This window comes from Protopterus annectens, chromosome 5.part0, assembly GCF_019279795.1.
Source record: "Protopterus annectens isolate FY-2018-M chromosome 5.part0, PAN1.0, whole genome shotgun sequence".
Lineage (NCBI taxonomy): Eukaryota > Metazoa > Chordata > Ceratodontiformes > Protopteridae > Protopterus > Protopterus annectens.
The window spans coordinates 784,687,310-784,709,035 of NC_056735.1; positions in this window are offsets into that span (position 1 = coordinate 784,687,310).

Here is a 21,726-nt window from a genome sequence, read left to right on the forward strand (position 1 = left end):
ATATATTTGTTTATTCATCCAATAGATTTGTCAGAGAACTAACTAACATTTCTAACTAATCATTTTGTGTGGATTCATTCAAAACTAGTACTGTACTATGTGATGTAATGCTCTTCCCCCCCACACATTCTGTGTACAGTGATAGTGGTGTTAGTATATATAGTTGGGTGCAGTTGTTTTGGGCACAGCCACCCACACTGGGGTTATTGTTGTGCGTATCCCCCGCTTAGTGTGCTGTTATACTGTACAGTTTATGTTAACAGGTTAAGTTAACACATTGTTACAATTATTAAGGAATTCCCAATATTATTCTAGCATGTCCAAAGGTCAGTTGTCAATCTCCTCTCCAGTCCAGCTGGTGAATCTGGGAATCTTGAGGCAATGTTATAACTGCCTCATGTACACAGACAACCCTCTCCTCCTCCCACATAACACAAATACTTGCGAGAGATGCAGCTATTTAGCCAAACTGGAGGCTGAGCTCTCTCAACTCAGGACTGGCAAGACCAGACAGGAGGAGAAGGCAACTACACACACCACAAAACCAGCCTCACATAATGCTACCACACCACTGAATCAAACAGATAAACACACAAAGACATACTCGGAGGCTCTGAGTAAAAATTTACCTAAACAGCAGAGGCCTCCAAAGCAGACACCCAAACAACTGCTACCTCAAGACACCCCACAAGCAACACATAAACCACAAAAGCAGTGTGCAAAGCAGTCACAGCCCTTAAAGCCAAATACAACACCAAACATACTTGTCATAGGTGACTCCATAGTCAGACACACTGACGTCCCACTCACCAGGCTGAACAAGGAGAGGGTCACAGTAAGTTGCCTATCGGGCGCTAGAATCCGCCACATAACACAAGCACTCGGGTCACTCCACGGCAAGTACAAATATGACACAGTCATTGTCCATGCTGGTGTGAACGACCTGAGACGTACCTACCTGGACTACATGAAAAGAGACATAGAGGAGCTCTCTGATTATGTAGCCCAGGCAGGTATGACCCTAACCCCGAGCAGTATCCTTCCTTCACCAAGAATGATGCCACAATATAGAGACAAGATGATCAGCTTTAACAATTGGCTTAATGTCTGGTGTCATTCAAAGGGGATCCAGTGTCTGTCTGCCTGGGATGACATGCTTGACAAGCCACGCTGCTTCACAAGGGACGGCTTGCACCTGTCACCCCTGGGATTCTGGATATTGGCTAAGGCTCTTGCCACTCCCATAGTGCCTTTTTAGGCAAGGCTCAAATTCTAAACCTACCACCCTAGAAAACAAAAATGGGAAGAAACTGAGGGTAATGCTGCTCAATGCCAGAAGTCTAAATCTCAAAATGCACGCACTTGAGGCCCTTCTCAGTATGGAGAACATCGATGTCTGTGCTGTAACTGAAACCTGGTTCAAGGCTCCTGAGAGCACCCGGCACTATTAGGTTTTACCCCATATCATGCGTTCCGCCCCAAAACCCGGACCACACCACAAAAGGAGGGGTGTATCCATCTTCATAAAGGATACCCACACCTCCAGGTTGGTGGCAACGCACGAAGCTCGGAAACCATCCAGGTGCAACTAACCATAGGCAAAACTGCTCTACAAATTGTAGCATGCTACAGGCCACCCTCTCAAACTCAGGAACCCCACACAGCCTTCCTGAAGACACTGGAGGGTATAAATGTATCTCCAAATACCATCATATTGGGTGACTTCAACTACCGAATATAGACTGGGAACATTACTCAAGCCCTAACTTTCTAGCCCAACGGTTCCTGGAGTTCATAAATTCAAATGCCATGGAACAGCTAGTCACTGTTCCCACGAGAGGAGAAAATATACTAGATCTCATTATCACAAACATGGGGACAAAATGCTCCACACCAGAAGTATATCCCTCATTGGTGAGATCTGATCATAAACTAATCTCACTGGAAATCCACATCCCGCCCCACCCCAAACAAAAGACCACAGTGAAGAACTTCTCTAAAGCAAACTTCACACTACTCAAGACTGGTGTGGTATCCTTCAAGGCCCCTGAGACAGTGGAAACCACAACCCAAGCTGGAAGCCCTTACAAATGCCTTCTATGAACACCTCCAGGACTGCATGGATCAGGCAATCCCAAATAAAACCAAGGCTCTTTCCACAAAGGGCAAATGTCCAGTCTGGTGGACCCCAGCCATTAACAAACTTTACAATAAGAGGAGAAAGCTATTACATGATAGAACAAAATCCATAAAAGGGAAGTCACCCTGATCATTATTAGTAAAAAATACGAGCACTCATAAAATCAACTAAGGCCAATTTTGAGAGAAAAATTGCCATGGATTCAAGGACAATCATAAGGCCTTTTTCAGCTATGTTAGGAACCTGGGTGGAAACTCCCAGATATGCTCAGAATTAGTCCAAAATGATTCAAAAATCACTGAACCCACAGACATTGCCAACATACTGGCAGACAGGTTCAGTGCAAACTTCACCCCCCTCCCCCCCCCTAAAGGAGAGATAACTATCCCAGCGGAGTGTAGCCTCCCAGACATCTCAAATGCGCAGGTGAAAGCTGCTCTCTCTAAAGCTAAAAACACAGCATCAATGGGACCGGATGGTGTCCCCGGCTGTGTGCTACATGAGCTAAATGAGGAATTAAACCCGCTCATAAGGCAGCTGTTTAATCTCAGCCTTACCACAGGATACGTGCCCAAGGAGTGGCGTACGGCAACTGTGGTCCCACTCCACAAAGGCGGTGCCTCTACGGATCCTGGTAATTACCGCCCCATAAGCTTAACAAGTCTAGTCTGCAAAGCTATGGAGAGGATCATAATGGAGCTTATAAACAAAGATATAGGGGACTTGCAGACATTGGACCCGACCCAGTTTGGCTTCGTCAAGGGAAGATCATGCTTTTTGAACTTGGTCGACTTCTTTGAAACAATCACCAAGGCCATTGATGAGGGAAAGGCAGTCCATACAGCCTACCTTGACCTTGCAAAGGCTTTCAACACAATACCCCACTCGGGTATTGTAGAAAAACTTACCAGCTTAAATGTAAACCCATATGTCACAAGATGGGTTGCAAACTGGCTTAAGGACAGAACCCACAGGGTTAGAGTTGCTGGCGCTATGTCAGACTCCAAGCTGGTCACAAGTGGTGTCCCACAGGGCTCGGTCCTTGGCCTCCTATTGTTCGGCATCTACTTCTCAGAAGTACAGGCCAACATGGGAGGACTTTGGCTGACAAAGTTTGCAGATGACTGCAAACTGGTCGCCATAGTGGAAAGTGCATCGGACACGGATATCCTTCAGAAGGGACTCACAGAAACAGATAGCTGGTGCCAGAGCCATGGCCTGAAGTTAAACACCAAAAAATGTATAGTCATACCCTTCGGGAAAAACAAGGTAACCCCAAGCTACCATATAGGTGGCAATCCACTAAGCACAGAAGAGGTTATCAGGGACCTGGGGACCCAGGTTGACAGTGGCCTTTCTTTTGACACTCACGTTGCTAAAGTGGTTAGAAAGACCTTTTATATTGCCCACCTGATCATGAAGGGATTCACATCCAGATCTAGTGAGGTCATTGTTCCCCTGTACTCTTCACTTATCAGACCAATGATCGAGTACAATGCCCCATTCGGGATGTATCTCACCCGACATCTGCAGTAATTGGAGAGACCCCAAAAGTTTCTCACCAAAAGGGTAAAGGGACTCCAAAATCTGTCATATGCTGCCAGATTGAAGAAACTCCAGCTCTATTCAGTCGCATACCGTCTGCTCAGTGGTGACATGTGCCTGACATACAAGGCCATGTCCAACCCGGAATTAATGGACATGCTCCACCTCAAAAAATCCAAATCCACCAAAACCACTAGAGCAAGCGACTTAAACCTTAGCACGGATATAAATAGGACATGCTGGAGGGATAGATTTATCACTCAGAGACTCCCTATGCTGTGGAATAGAGTCCCGGTCCATGTGAGGCAGAGCACCTCGCTGGCTCTGTTCAAGAGAAATCTTGACCTGTGGATGGGAGATCGTAGGTTTACCCCGGGAATCATCTCTGTGTCACTGCTGGACAGAGGCACAACAAACTAATGGGTACAGTATTTTTTCATATAAGGGGTGGCATAAGCCACAAAAATTCGGGCTAGGCTTATAAATGCCTTGGGGCAGATAGCCTAGTATAAACCTATGAACCTATGAACCTATAAGTCATTGTTAATCACACTATGTGTGATTCTATGCCACCCCGCACCCTCCAATGTTGGGTGCTGTGCCACCCACACCAGCACACCTATGTTTACCAACTCCAGGATTGCACTACATTGGGGAAGAGGACATATACCCTGACAGTACCATTGTCAATGACATTAAACTGGTGAAATGATTATTTACTGATGTGATGTTTTGGCAATTTGGTCTTGGTGGAATTACATAGGCCAAAATGAGTTCACTGCAAAATGAAGTACATCCATGTGAACAGTATTATATGTGTATTGCATCAACACCAAAGCCTCTGCGTGTGTGTTATTCACAAACATTTGGTGTGTACCACCCAATACACTTTCCATTGTCCACTGTAGAAGAGCTACTTACATCAGCCACCATTCACTCACCTGTATACACCCTTCGGACCTATCAGCCTTGTGGCACATGCAGTAACTGTTATACAGACCAGTTACTTGTGTTCAGCTGTACCCGGGATATGACACAGTCAATGTGTCACAACAGTGCCACACCCCTTGTAGGAAAGGACAGCAGATCAACATCCTGCTAACACATAGACACCTTGAACACAAACAGAATACATTATGGAGATCACAATCAGTCAGTGTTAATGACAGCTATAATGCATCATGACTGGACAGCTACACACCCTGACATGTAAGCATTAATCATTCTAGCTGACATGTTAAAGAGCATTACATTGCTAAACCTTAGTACATTCACCCTGTGAAGCAGAACCATATTAGCATGTCCCTGCATTGATGGTATGGATGACAGGGATGTGGCACAGGTATCATCATATGCACAGGGTGTGTTGTGGGTTTGCCAGAGGCCTAGGCTGAGCCATTTGGTTGACATCATGTGTGTATGTTAGGGGGTTCTTTATTAAATGGTCTGTGCAGATGTGGTGTGTGTAGGTATGGAGGTGCCCTAGCTGTGTTGCTGATGTGTGTGTGAATGTATGCAGACATTTCTGCCATGAGGCTGCAGACTGTACATGGTAGGGTGTACAGTTTACCATGTCCAGCCACAGACATGGGAAGTGTGCCTACCAGGGGTTGCACAGGCACTACCAGGCAGAAGCCCAGATATAGTACTCTCCCCTGATGATGACAATTGTCCGCTGGATTCACGTCTCTGTTGGGACTGGCCAGGACCATGTGCACGTGACCTGCTGCATTGTGATGTGGACAGCACCCCCTGCAGTGCTGGTGCTGGTACTGCCACTATGGGAGCGGCCGTGAGTTGTTGCACATCCACATAGACCTCCACCAGTTGGTGTTGCTGACCTACGTCCACGTGGCCGATGCCCTACTCCCACCACATGCTCTACTACAGACACTACACAGTCTAGGATTCTCACCATCTCGCCAACTGTTTATCCATGACCTCTGCAAAATAACGGTGGGCACCTGCAACATCATGGATGTAGTCACATACAGCAGGAAGATTAGCCCTCTGGAGCCTCAGACTATCTCTGGTGTAATGTTCCATACATCCCTGTGCCTCCATGATGGCCCAAAACATGCATCTGGTGACATCTGCTGTGGCACTTCTGCCAGGCGCATGATGGCCAGCAGCCCTCCTATGAGCACCCCTGTACACCTGCCTGTGTGGTACCTCACCGATCATCCGGCTATAGCTGCTGTGTACAGACACACTTGCCATAGTCACCACACTTTCCTGTCCCATGCCACCACCCACCAACTGTCCCTCATCTATACCCACTGGTGATGGGGTATGTATGGGCATTGTGACTGTGTGTGGGGATGAGGTTGATAAAAGTAGGATGTCAAACAAAGGCACAGATTCAGCCCCTGACAACCCTGCCTGTGCCTCACTATGCCCATCATCATTGTCAGAGTCTATATGGACACTAACATCAGTTTACGTGCAGAAGAGACCCTGTCCCACCTGCCACCTGTGAGGGGCAGACAAGAAATGTATATTGAGACCTGTACATTATAGTTTACTTCTACACACACACACACACACACACACACACACACACACACACACACACACACACACACACACACACACACACACACACACACACACTTACAAGTGAGGTGGCACAAAGATATTACACAGACCTCTCATTACCTAACGGTTAAAATAGATTCATAGTTCATAAGTTCATAGGTAGGTACTAGGCTATTGGCCCTAGGGTCTATATAAGCCTAGCCAAAAAGGTACCCTGGCTTTTGCCACCCAAGAAAATTATTTTCCTGTGCCCCTGTCGAGCAGAGCCACAGAAGTGATCCCTGGGTTGAATTTCCTATCTCCCATCCATAGGTTCATAGGTAGGTACTAGGTTATTGACATATGGCACTCAACAGCATGCACTGCAGCCACACGCAATCCTTGTTACCAACATTATACATCTCTGAAATGCATGAGTTGTGTTAGTAGGTGATGCCCCTTCCCCTGGAACACACTGCATCCATTTACACAGTAGATGCTGAATGAGATTTATACAATATGTGGTTTGCATAAATGTGCACACCCTTAACACAATGGTTCATTGAAGCACCTGTTAAGTGAACTACAGCAGTCACTATTGCTGGAAGGGGTATACTAGCATGGCTCATTTTTGCTTGCCATTATTTGGTCATTCTGCCCTACAAAAGTCCCCCAACTCTGCCAGCTTGCAAGGTCAGCTCATGTGCACAGTCCTTGGAGGTCACAAGGTGGCTTCACTATTACTGTAGAGTCAGGGTTATGTCTGGCACAATTCATAACCTTCACTGTGTTCAGATACAGCCATTCTTAGCAAGCTTTGAATATATGCTATAGTTCACTGTTGTGTTTCAAGCTGACACCCCTCTCGATCCTCAGCCTTATTGCAGATGCTTAACAACTATGGGTCATACGAGTGTTATTTTGCAGTGTTCCAAATTCCAAACACCATGTATACTAGCCTAGTTCCAGCTAATGAACAGCAAACCTAACAGTGTACACTGGCACCAGCAAGCTAAATATTGGGGATGGTGGCCCTGAGGTGGAGTGAGGTGTTGCTTGTGCACCACATGTATCTTTATGAATACTGTCTGTATGTTTGAGCCTTGGTCTCATGACACCATTACATGTTGCAACACATGCCTTTGGGAGACTTGATGTTATTCTTATGCTACCTGTAGAGAGCCCAGGATGATGTATCATGTGGGACAACTCTTCCATCTGATTACTCTAACACATAGGCAACACTTGTGCAGAATCCAGGCAATTGTTGACACAGGTAATGCACAAGCAGTACTTGCTAGACATTCCTGCAAGTCCCTCAGTGTTGCTGCATGTTTCTGGGCAGCCTCCAAGACCAGTTTGCAACATGTTTTGTCATCTGTTTTGGATGGGCATCTGTTTATTTTCTACATCAATGTTGTCCCATACTTCAAACATACATACATGAGTGTCTGCACTGTTTGCCGTGGTATATGCAATGCTGAGGTAAGGCTACTTTTCCCACTCCTGAGTGCTACCTTTCAGATATGGGATCCATTTCATGGTTTGTAAGATATGTGCAAGCCACAGTGCCTCTGTTGCAGGTGAGTGGGCAAATGCCATGGACATACTTCTTGGACAGTACACCATTACTTGATGTGACATTGAGGCCCTGTGCTTGATGGAAAGTGTGTACTCAGGAAGAGTGAATGCTGTGAGTACATCACAAGCTGCTTCCACAGTATGTTATTTGGAGTGTGTGCACACATATGCTTCCAGCATTTGTTAAGGTATGTATTCCCCATATTTGTTGTTCTAAAATAGGATTCCATATTACACATTCATTGATCATTTTTGGATCACATTACAGATTGTAAAAGGTGTGGAATGTGGTATTGTGATTTGCCATTGTTTATATCAGGAACAGTTGACATTGTAATAGTGGTGTATGCACTGTTGTAGCCACTGCATAAGGGTAATGTTTCTGACATGTCCCTACTGTAAAAACTCAAAAACTAAAAAAACAAACCAAATAAACAAAAAACCAAAGCTTTAGGAAGTGACACACTCAAATTAAACATAAAAGGTTATTTGATAATATTGTTTAATAATGTTAGCACACGCTTTCGGAGAGCTCAATGTCCCTCCTTCCTCAGACAAAAAGATAATTAAATGAGTACAATTTAAAACAAGATTTATACACATCTGAACCAATTAACTATGCTATAAAGATGCAATTAAAATCAATTGAAATAACCACACAGTAAAACCGGAAACAACTACTAATTCAGAATAACACACTTCAGCTAATACCAATCCGAAACTAATACTGCTATACAAACAACCAAAAAGCAAATAACTTTTAATTGTATATAAAAAGTAAATGTAAAAAAGGTGCAAAATAAAAAACAAGCATTTAAAAACCATTTAAAACCCATATCACATTTCAAAGAAAGTTTTTTTAGAATGCAACTAATAGAGACATGGTTCAGATCCGTATAAATCTTGTTTTAAATTGTACTCATTTAATTATCTTTTTGTCTGAGGAAGGAGGGACATTGAGCTCTCCAAAAGCATGTCCCTACTGTAGGCCATTTGTCCCACCATTATGTTCATCTCTGTCCACACATCTTGCACTGACAGGTTGTTAGGTATACTGCAGGACTCCTACATACCCTTCAGATATGCCACCATCGTGACCACTGTGATGCAGTGCAGTTAACACCAACAATAAGTGAACATGTACAGCATGCATTATGGGTAGGCGTGTTAAATGTGTGCATAGCAAATAGCATGGCCATAACATGGCCATTGTATTGGGGAACCTGAACAAAACAACTCCATACTCAACAGCTACAGACTGCTGCCCAAGTTGTATACCAGAAGGACCTAAATAGTTGTGTGAGAGAAGTAATGTCAATAGCCACACCTGTGGCATTGGTACAGGGTGGTAGCAGCATTTCAGCACATCGACAGTACTAATCCACAATACTAGAGATTATGCACATCTGTTCATTACTACACTGCAACAACAAACTATCTTATCTGACATATACATGTAGATACTTTATAGATGAAAATGGATAAGCAGCAGTGGTCTAGTAATGTGCCCTGGGGCCTTACCTGCATGCTCCTCATCCACTGTGTGGATGGCGCCCACCTCCACAATGCTGTTTTCAGCCTGCTGGCTTGGCTGGCAGGTGGTTGCTCCAAGGTTGGTGAGGAGCTCTTCAACAAGTGTCAGTGGGGGCTGGATGGCATGACCTCCACCTGTGGCTAGCTGGTCCCTCCTAAATGCAGCAGCATGCTGACAGACATGGCAGATCAGATCTGTGCAGCAATGCCACACCTGTTCATAATTTCGGTTGTGCAGGCCGACATCTTTTACCTTGTGAACGAGCTCATTCCACAGGACGGTCTGCTCCTGCAGATCCTTGGCCTTGCAGACGTGGAGGATGGCATGATGCATGATGAAGTATTGGATGATTGCATCATTTTCCAGGTTTGTGAATGTGAGCAGACGTTCCGGGACATTGTACCTGGAAGACATAAACAGGAACAAAGGTCACATGACTTCATACGGTTGTCCATGTACACATCAACAGTGGATATTACTTGCAAATAATCCAGAGTATACCATAATACTGTAACCTATCGTGGCCTTGACATCTTGCATTACACCCCTGGCCCTGACCTGTCCAGTTCCCACAATGTAGGACACTTAATAGTGTAATCCACTATTCACCATTCATTTCTGTGTAGAGGGATGACAGTGGCCGTCTTCCATGTGGATGGTGTATGATGGCGGCATGTATGTGTTTGTCATAGTCTGTGATGGAACTGTGAGCACATGCCTGTGTTCATGTAGGAGGCAAACTGTGATGTTCTCATGCCCCATGGAGACTTCCTGTTATTGCCATCAGTTGGCATTATGTCCATGCTCACCACTGATGCGGGCAGAAGTGTGGTTGATGTGCATATCCCCCTGTACTAATGTTGTGGACAGGGTGCCACTGTTCCCACCTATCCTGTCTGATGCAGGTTGCCTGTATCCATGGCATTTGTGTATGAGGTGTGCTTTACCCCAGTACAGGTTGACTTGTACTACTGGCTCTGAGACTGTGTACATATGTGTAGATATGTTTGCAATTGGCCTTGGTGGTTTGGATATGTCTGATTAATAATCATAATCAATTGGCCTTGGTGGTTTGGATATGTCTGATTTCTAACCATAGTCAATTGGCCTTGGTGGCTTGGATATGTCTGATTTCTAATCGTAGTCAGCCTTACAGGAAGTCACTTGTGAACCTACATGCTTGCGCAGATAGAGTTGCACTTGCTTCCAAGTTGTAGTCTGCACCAATGTGTCCCTGTACAGCCACTATAGCAACCTATTATGTGCTTTGTATCTTGGTGCTGTCGACTAAGAGGGGATTACTCTATCATTGGTGGAGGATGGTTGTACAGGTAAGGTACTGCTGATTCCATATAGCTACAGTGGATATGAAGTGCACACACCCCTGTTACAATGCATTTTACTTGTGCAGTTGGAACATGACCCCACAAAAGCACATGTCAACACAATCCCCACCTGTGATGTGTCCTACAGCCTGCTCAGTTCAATAGGGAACACAACCTGTCCTGTGGAAACATATGGGAATTAATACTCAGTACAGTAAGCCAGCTGAATGTGCATGCACACCCTTACACTGATATGTTGTGTAAACACCTGCTGAGATGATTACAGCATCCATTTGTCTTGGTATGTACTCTAACGTCATATCACATCTTCACTTGCCAATGGTAGACCCTCTCCTCTTACCTTCCAACACTCAGACTTGCAAGAGATGCACTTATATATCCAAATTGGAAGCCACGCACCCACCAGCCAAGACAGGAATAGCTGGTCAAGAGGAGAAGGTCAACACTTGCCCCACACCACATGGAACAAATAGCCCTCTGAAACACGCACTAGCATTGCCTTCACATAAAAACACAAACCACACACCCACCTTTGTGGAGGCTCTCAATAAAAATCTACTCAAGCAGCAGAGGCCTCCAAGGCAGAAAATCACTCAACCACCACAACACAACACTAATCACGAAACACATAACTCTACTAAACAGTGTGTCACTCAACCAAAGCCCCTAAGGCAAAACAGCATGCCTATTACACTAGTCATAGATGACTCGATAGTGAGGCACACTGATATCCCACTCACTAGGTTGAATAAGGGGAAAGTAACAGTCAGCTGCCTGTCAGGTGCCAGGATCTGACACGCAATACATGCACTTAGGTTGCTCAACAACAGGTAAAAATATGACTCTGTCATTGTACATGTGGGTGTGAATGACCTGAGACATACCTCCCTGGACTACATGAAAAGAGACATGGAGGAGCTCTCAGATTATATAGCCCAGGCAGGTATGACCCTAGCCCTGAGCAGCATCTTACCATCACCCAAAATTATACCACAGTACAAGTTGAAAATGATTGACTTCAACAATTGGCTATGTTTCTGGTGTCACTCTAAGGGTATCCAGTATCTGTCTGCCTGGGATGACATGATTAACAGACCTTGATGCATTGCCAGAGATGGCCTGCATCTGTCACACCTGGGCTTCTGGATACTGGCCAAGGCTCTTGCCACACCTATAGTGCTTTTTTTAGGTGGTGTTCCAAAGACTAAATGACGACCATAAAGGCTACAAACAAATGCAATCTGAGGGTCATGTTGCTCAATGCAAGAAGTCTAAATCTCAAAATGCAGTCACTCGAGGCACTCCTTAAAATGAAGAACATCGACATTTGTGCTACAACAGAGACCTGGTTCAAGGCAGCAGAAAGCACCCCTGCACTACCTGGCTATAACTCATTCCACACCTTTCGGCCCCAAAACTTGGACTGAAGCTCCAGAGTTGGTGGGGTTTCCATATTCATAAAGGATGCACACACCTCCAGGCTGGTAGCCCAACATAATGCATCAGAGATACTTCAGGTGCAGCTAACATTAGATAAGACAGCAATTCAGGTCGTAGCCTGCTACAGGTCCCCAACCATGTCCCAAGATTCGCAATCCATTTTCTTAAGCACCCTGGAGAATATAAGGAGCCAACCTAACACTCTCTTACTAGGCGACTTCAACTACCCCTCCATTAACTGGGTAAACTACTCATGTACCAATACACTTGCCCATTTCCAGGAGTTCACTAATTCCAAGGCCCTGGACCAGCGCATTCTTAACCCTACTAGAGGTAGCAACATCCTTGACCTATTCATTGCTAATGTGGGTGACTGTTGCCCTATACCAATAGTCAGCTCCTCCCTGGTTAGATCTGACCACAAACTAATCCCCTTGGAAATCCACATCCCTCCAAGCCCCCAGCAAATGTAAACACCATGTAAAATTTCTCCAAAGCTAACTTTGGGATCCTAAAAACAGAGGTGGCTAACTTCATAGCACCCATGCAAATGGAGAATGATTGCATGACCACCGAATCATAGACCAATGCACTGTACGTGCACGTACACAAATGCCTGGATCTCATCATACCCAATAGAACCAAGACACTCTCCTCCAAAAAAAGGAAGCCAATCTGGTGGTCCCCTGCCATAAATAAACTCTACAACAGAAGGAGGAAACATGCGGATTAAGGTGAAGTCCCAAGACTGGAAAAACTCCCTTATCTGCCTCAACAAAAAGTTGAGATCCCTCATCAAATCCTCTAAAGTTAGGTATGAAAACAGAATTGCAGCAGATAGTAAAGACAACCACAAGGCCTTCTATAGTTATGTAAAGAATCTCCACGGCAATACCTAGATTTGCTCTGAGCTACTGCGCAATGGTACCATCTATACCTAGCCAACAAATATCGCCAATACACTGGCCAACAGATTCAGTGCCAACTTTATCCTTCTCTCCCTCAAAGGACCATTCACAATACCAGTAGATTGCCAGGCACCTAGTATTACTGCTGCACAGGTTCATAGGCTCATAGGTTCATAGGTAGGTACTAGGCTATCTGCCCAAGGGCATTTATAAGCCTAGCCAGAGTGCGTCGGCTATCGCCATCCCATTGATTAATTAACTGACCCTCTGTCAATCAGACCCAATGAAGTGATCCCAGGGGTGTATTTTCTGTTACCCATCCACTCGTCAAGGTTTTTCTTGAAGAGTATTAGTGAGGGGCTCTGCCTAATGTAGTTTGGAATTTTGTTCCAAAGCATGGGGAGTCTCTGTGACAGGAAACAATCCTTCCAGCATGTTCTATATATTGTTGTGGTGAGGTTTAGCTCACTAGAGCACGTGGCTCGCAGTGACTTGGATTTCTTTAGGTGAAGCATGTCCATCAATTCTGAGTTGGACATGGCTTTGTAAGTCAGGCAGAGATCACCTCTGAGTAAGCGATATTCCACTGAGTACAGCCAGAGTTTTTTCAATTGGGGTGCATAGGACATATGTTTGAGGCCAGTAATCCTCTAGGTGAGGTACTTTTGTGGTCTCTCCAGCTGTTGGAAGTGTCTTCTGAGGCACAGCCCAAATGGGCATTGTACTCTATCATGGGTCTGATGAGAGAAGAGTAGAGGGGTACTATAACCTCTTTATTTCTAGATGCAAACTCTTTAGTAATTAGATGGGTCACACAGAAGGATTTCCTAACTACTTTGGCAATATGATTGTCAAAGGAGAGATCACTATTAATCCATATTCATTAAGGATATCTACACCTCCAGGCTAGTTGCTCAGCATAATGCATCCGAGGTTATCCAAGTGCAACTAACTATAGGCAAAACTGCAATCCAAATTGTAGCTTGCTACAGGTCCCAAACCATGCCCCAGGATTCTCACTCCTCTTTTCTTGATGTACTGGAAAATATTAGGGTTCAACCAAACACCCTAATAATGGGCAACTTCAACTACCCCACCATTAACTGGGAAAACTACTTGTGTACCAACTCCTTAGCTCAATGCTTTCTGGAATTCATAAACTCCAATGCCCTAGATCAACTTATCCACACCCCTACCAGGGGCAACAATATCCTAGACCTAGTCAGTACCAACATGAGTGACCAGTGTGCCACACCTGAAGTCAACTCCTCGTTGGTCCGATCTGACCATAAGCTAATCACCCTTGATATTCACATCCCGCCCCCACCCCCCATTAAGGAAAACGCAGTAAAAAATTTCTCCAAAGCCAACTTCATGCTTCTTAAGACAGAAGGGGTGAACTTCATGACACCCATGCAGATGGACAATATAATTACAACTGCTGAATCCTACACAAATGCACTCTATAAGCACTTACACAAGTGCATGGATCGTGCTATCCCAAACAGAACCAAGATGCTATCCTCCAAAAAAAGGAAGCCAATCTGGTGTTCCCTTGCCATAAACAAACTGTACAACAGAAGGAAGAAACTGTTGCAAAAGAGAGTAAAATCCCATGAGAGGAGGGGCTCCCTGGTCAGCCTCGTTAAGAAGCTGAGATCCCTCATAAGATCCTCCAAAGCAAGCTATGAAAACAAATTTGCCACTAATTCCAAGGACAACCCCAAAGCATTCTATAGCTATGTCAAGAATCTTGATGACAACATCCAGATCTGCTCTGAGTTACAGCAGAAAGGCACGAAAATTACAGAGCCAACTGATATTGCCAACATCCTAGCAGATAGGTTTAGTGCTAACTTTACACCCCTCTCATCCTCTAAAGGGCCCATATCTATACAGGAAGAATGCAGAGTTCCTGTAATCACAACTATGCAGGTAAAAGCTGCACTCTCTAAAGCCAAAAACACAGCATCCATGGGACCGGACAACATCCCAGGCTGTGTTTTACATGAACTTCAGAACGAACTGGCTCCCCACTTAAGCACCATGTTCAATAATAGCCTCACATCAGGCTTTGTGCCCACTGAATGGCGCACAGCAACAGTTATCTCACTCCACAAAGGGGGAGCCACCACTGATCCCAGGAACTATCGACCTATTAGCCTAATGAGCCTGGTCTGCAAGGCCATGGAACATATCATCATGGAACTCATAAACAAAGACATTGGTAACCTCCAGACTCTGGATTCCACCCAGTTCAGGTTTGTGAAAAGCAGATCATGCTTCTGAACCTGATCGACTTCTTTGAGGCAGTCACCAAAGCCGTAGATGAGGGTAAGGTGGTTCACACAGTCTATCTTGACCTCGCCAAGGCTTTTGACACCATCCCCATTCTGGAATTATAGCTAAACTCACTAAATTAGGTATAAATCCCTACGTCACAAGATGGGTTGCCAACTGGCTCACTGACAGAACCCCCACTATAAAAGTTGCAGACTCCATATCTGACCTCAAAGCAGTGACAGGTGGAGTACCACAGGGTCCCATCCTGGGACCTCTCCTGTTTGGTATCTACTTCTCTGAAGTGCAGGCTAACACAGAAGGCTTCTGGCTAATGGAGTTCGAAGATGACAGCAAACTAGGAGCCATAGTCAAGTCCCCAAATGATGTGGGCATCCTACAGAAGGGCCTCACTGAGACAGATGCCTGGTGTCAGAGCCATGGCCTCAAGCTCAATGCTAAAAAGTGCAGTGTCATCCCCTTTGGTAAAAACTCTGTACCCATGACCTACCACATAGGCAGCAATCTACTTAACACCAAATATGTGATAAGAGACCTTGGGACCCAGGTAGACAGTAGTGTCTCCTTTGATAGCCACATCACCACAGTAGTCAGGAAGTCCTTCTACGTGGCACACATCATCATAAAAGGGTTCTCATCAAGGAAAATACAGGTCATTGTTCCCCTCTACTCGACACTCACTAGACCCATTATAGAGTACAATGCCCCTTTTGGAATGTACCTCACAAGACATCTGCAGCAGCTGGAAAGGCCACAGAAGTACCTCACAAAGAGGATTACTGGCCTCAAACAAATGCCCTACACTGACCTCCTCAAAAAACTTCAGCTTTATTCTGTAGCATATAACTACTCCGAGGTGATCTCTGCCTAACATCTAAAGCTATGTCAAACCCAGAGCTGTTGGACATGCTACACCTAAAGAAATCCCAATCCCTCTGAGCTACATGCTCTAGGGACCTAAACCATGTCACCACAATAAACAGGACATGCTGGAGGGATAGATTCCTGTCCCAGAGTCTTCCCATACTCTGGAACAGGCTACCCATCTATGTCAAGCAAAGTTCTTTGTTAGCACTCTTCAAGAAAAATCTTGATGAGTGGATGGGAAATAGGAAATACACCCTGCGGATCACTTTTGGTTCACTGCTCAACAGTGGCACAGGAAAATAACTTTCTTGGGTGACGTAAGCCAGGGAACCTTGTTGGCTAGGCTTACACTGGCCCTTGGGCTGATAGCCTAGTACCTACCTATAAACCTGTCTACCTGGGTCCCCCAGATCTTTTATTACCTCTTCTGTATTAAGGGGGCTGCCACCTATGTGTTAATTCGTGGGTGTTTTGTTTTTTCCAAACGGGATGACTATGCATTTTTTGGCATTTAGCTTGAGGCCATGACTTTGACACCAGGTGTCCGTCTCAGTAAAGCCCTTTTGGAGGCTGTCCGTGCCAGCTGGAGAGTCAATTATGGTTCCCAGTTTGCAGTCATCGGCGAACTTGGTTAGCCATAGTCCTCCTGTCTTTGCCTGTACTTCTGAGAAGTATATGCCAAACAGTAGGGGTCCCAGGACTGAGCCTTGCAAAACACCACTTGTGACTGGTTTAAAGTCAGACCTGGAGCTCGCTATTCTTACCATGTGAGTTCTGTCTGTAAGCCAGTTGGCAACCCATCTCATGATGTAGGGGTTTATGTTCAGGCTGGTGAGTTTTTCTGTAATACCTGAGTGGGGAACGGTGTCAAAAGCCTTGGCGAGGTCAAGGTAGGCTGTGTGAACAACCTTTTCCTCATCTATGGAATTGGTGACTGTCTCGAAGAAGTCAACCAGGTTTAGTGGCCATGATCTGCCCCTAACAAAGCTGAACTGGGTCGGGTCAATTGTTTGGAGGTTCCCAATGTCTTTGTTAATGAGTTCCATGATGATGCACTCCATAGCCTTGCAGACCAGGCTAGTCAGGTTTATGGGGTGATAGTTACCAGGCCCCTCCTTTGTGGAGTGGAATAACCGTTTCTGTGCACCATTCTATAGGCACATAGCCTGTGGAGAGGCTGAGGTTGAACAGTATGTTTAGGTGGGGAGTTAGTTTGTTCTGTAGTTCATGCAAGATGCAGCCTGGGACACCATCTGGCCCCATCAATGCTGTGTTTTTGGCTTTTGAAAGGACTATTTTCACCTGTGCGTCTGTGATTTATGGGACACTACACTTTTCCGGTATTGTTGTTGGCCCTTTTGGGGGTGAGAGGGGGCTGAAATTTGCACTGAATCTATCTGCCAGGATGTTGCCAATATCAGTTGGTTCATTATATTTTATGCTATTTTGCACTAGTTCAGTGCATATCTGCGAGTTGCCACTTAGATTCTTAACATAGCTAAATAATGCTTTGTGGTTATCTTTTGAATACTTGGCTATTTTTCTTTCGAAGTTAGCCTTGGATGTTAAAACAGCACTGTCCAAGGCCACGAATACAGCTTTTCTAGGACCTGACAATATCCCTGCTTGTGTTCTACATGAGCTACAGAGTGAACTGGCACCTCACCTCTGTGTCCTGTTCAATCACAGCCTGCCAAATGGCACACTGCTACAGTCATCTCTCTCCACAAAGGAGGAGTGACTACAGACCCTAGGAACTTTCGCCCCATTAGCCTGATTAGTCTGATATCCAAAGCTATGGAACACATCATCATGGACATAATAAACAAGGATATAGGGAATCTCTAATCTCTGGATCCCACACAGTTTGGTTTTGTGAAGGGTAGATCATGTCTGCTCAACTTGGTCGACTTTTTTGAGTCAATCACCAGAGCTGTGGATGAAGGCAAGGTGGTTCTTGGAAGGCATTTCATGCCGAGGTGCTAAGTGTGTATTAAATTTTCCCATTTTGTAGCTGTGGTTGTCATCTTTGTAGCATTTGGTTCATACACCCTACCTTGATCTGGCCAAGGCTTTTGATACCATTTCCCACTCAAGAATCATATGAAAACTCACTAAGCTTGGCATCAACCCCTATATTATTAGGTGGGTTGCAAACCAGCTCACAGATAGAGCCCACAGTGTGAAAGTTGCTGACTCCAAGTCAGACTGCCAATTAGTCACGAGGTGAGTCCCACAAGATTTGGTCCTGGGTCCACTCCTGTTTTGTATCTACTTCTCTGAAGTCCAGACCAACACAAAGAGACTCTTGCTGACAAAGATTGCAGACGATTGCAAGTTAGGAGCTATTATTAACTCCCCAAGTGATGTTGACATCCTACAGAATGGCCTCACTGTGACCAATGACTGGTGTCAGAACCATGGCCTTAAGCTCAATGCCAAAAAATGTGTCATCATCCCCTTTGGGAAAAACCCAGTTGCCATGAATTACCACATTTATTTATTTATTTATTTACATTTGTTGACCGGGCTAGTCTAACTGGATACATGTCCATTTTCAGTAGAGGCCCGGGGGAGAAAAGCTCCAAGCAGACAGGTAAAGACATTATTATACAATAATAATATAGAAAATCTATAAACATATACAGATTTTTTTTTTTTTTTTTTTAGGACAACATAGTACAGCAGAAAGGCCATAGAATAATTAGTAATAAAGTACCCTGGAGAAAAGAAATAAAAGGGATAGCAGGAATGCGTAAAGGTGGAGAGATCAGTCAGGGTTAGTGCAGGGGCAGAGCCAGTGAGCTTTGAGATGTTTTTTAAAAAGATGTGTGGAAGAGAGAGTAGAAAGTTCACTTGGAAGCTGGTTCCAGGCCTTGCTAACTGTGTTAGCAAAAAGAGAGTATCCAGCTTTGTTTTTAGATTTAATAGTGGAAACTAGAAGCTTATTGGCTGAGCGAAGAGTAGTAAGGTTTTTGTAAGGGGTAGTCAGATTATTTAGGATTGGGATATTATTAGGGTGGAAAAGTATCTTTTGGGTTATAGTAAGTTGATGATGGAGTAGTTGGTGCTGTAGTTCTAACAATCCCAAATGTTTGAGGTTGAGACAGTGGTGTGCTCTAAAAGGGTTGCCGGTAGCAAATCTGGCTATGTTATTATAGCTAGTGGCAAGTTTGTTAAGGTTGCTTTTGGAAAGGTTAGTATAAATGGTAGAGGCATAAAGCAAGGTAGAGATCAGATGAGTTTGGGCTATAGTGGTTCTGGCTGTAGGTGTAAGGAAGGGTTTGATTCTATACAGGGAACCCATTTTTTTGTTGACAGATTTTATGGTAGTGTTGATATGATCGTCATAGCTAATGTTGTTGTCAATGGTTATGCCTAGGAGACGGGTTGTGGTATCAGGAGATATTGTGGTTCCATTGTTAGAGGTTATAGTGAAGTGAAATTGTGGTGATTTTAGAGTGGGAGTAAAGAGTAATAATTTTGTTTTTTTTTGCATTCAGAAGGAGGCAGTGTTGCATGAACCAATTTTCAGTAGTCTGAAATACAGATTGGGTGAGGGTCTGGAGTGTGGTTGGGGACCTAGCAGAGCAGATTAAAGTAGAATCATCAGCATACTGAATGCAGGTGGCTTGAGGAATTGTAGTGTTTAGGTCATTAATAAAGATTGAAAAGAGAAGAGGGCCTAGGATGGAACCTTCAGGTACTCCAAGGTTTATGGGGAGGGGAGTTGACAGCATATTATCCCAAAGGACTGCTTGATGATGGTTGTCTAAGTAGGATTTAAACCAGAGTAATGCCTGTGCATCCAGTGAATGTGCTTTTAATACCTCTAAAAGCAGATTATGGTTGACCATATCGAAGGCTTTTGAAAGGTCGATAAACAAAGCAGAGGAAAGAGTATTATTGTTACGATTTTTGTTTATACAGTCAGAAAAGGATAGCAGGGCAGCTGAGGTACTATGGAATGGTCTGAAACCATGTTGGCAGTTGGCAAGCAAATTGTTGTGGAGAAGATGGTCAAGTAGTTGTTGGTGGATACATTTTTGCATTATTTTAGCTATAGAAGAGAGTAAGGCGATAGGTCTAAAGTTGGAAATATCAGTTGATATCCCACCTTTGTGTAAAGGAATGATGTGAGATACCTTCCATATAAGGGGGATTTTACTTTCTGAAATAGTTCTATTAATAAGGATAGAAATAGGGTAGGCTATGACTTTAGCTGCAATTTTCAGGTATTCTGCTGGTATACAGTCAGCAGAGGGAGTGCATGGTTTGAGTTTTAGAAGGAGGTTACTAATGAGAGATGTAGGAACTGGTTGTATGTGAAAAGAAGGTATAAAGTTTGATGTGGTATTAGATGGGAGGGAGCTGGTGGGTGGTAGAGAATTAGCTAGAGATTGTATGGTTTCAATAAAGTAGTTGTTAAAGGAATCAGCTATTAGTTTAGGGTTATTTTGGGTGATCCCTGATGGGGTGGGAGACTTGGTATGCCCTGGATGAAGTAGTTTGTTCATAGCTGACCAGAACTTTTGTGGTTTTTGTTTGTGGGTTTGTTGGAGGTGAATGTAAAAGTTTCTTTTATCTAGTAGGATGTCTTTTTTTGTAGCATTTCTTAATTGTTTAAAGTAAAGGTGGTCAGAAGGGCTTTTAGAGGCTCTCCACTTGGCCCAGATTTTATTTCTTAGGAGGATTTTTTGCCTTGTTTGTTTTGTGAGCCAAGGGGCAGTTTTGGTCTTTATTCTGGATGAACGATGGGGGGCATGGAAGACAAGGATTTGAAGGAATTTAGTATTAAAGTAGGTAACTGCTTCATCAAGTGGAAGATGAAGCAGTGGTGACCAGTCACAAGACTTCAGTTCGGTTTGGAAGTTCTCAGGGTGAAAGTTTTTTTTTGAGCAGAAGGTTTTAAAAATAGTAGGATTGGGCCTATGAAGTTTTTGTTTAATTATGTAAGAGCATGGTCACTGATGTCATCAGGAAGGGCTCCTGGCTTATAAGTAGTAGGATGATTGTTTCTGAAAATCCAGTCAAGTAAGGTTTCCTTACCACTTTGTTTGTGGATTCTCGTACGGGTGGATATCATTTGTGAGAAACCAAAAAGATTTATGTGGTTAATGGGATTTGGGGACCTACAAGTAGACCAGTCTATATTAAAGTCACCTAAGACAATGGTTTCCTGGGGTAGGTGTAAAGATAGGCTACTAAGTATATTTTCCAGCATACTGATATTGTTTCCTGGGGGAAGGTAGGAACAGATTATGTAGATAGTTTTATGGTTATTGATTTGAAGTTTGGCTGAAAGGGTTTCTGCTGTGGGGTTTGTGGGAAGTGGCACATTGAAGGTTGATAGTTGGAGTTCAGATTTATAAAATAATGACTACTCCCCCACCTTTTTTGGTAGTCCAGTCTTTTCTCAGTATGTTATCCACTGAACACAGAAGGTGTTATAAAAGGTCTGAGACCACAGGTTGACAGCAACCTCCCTTTTGATCACTACATTGCCACTGTGGTCAGAAAGTCCTTCCTCTATGTGGCACATCTCAT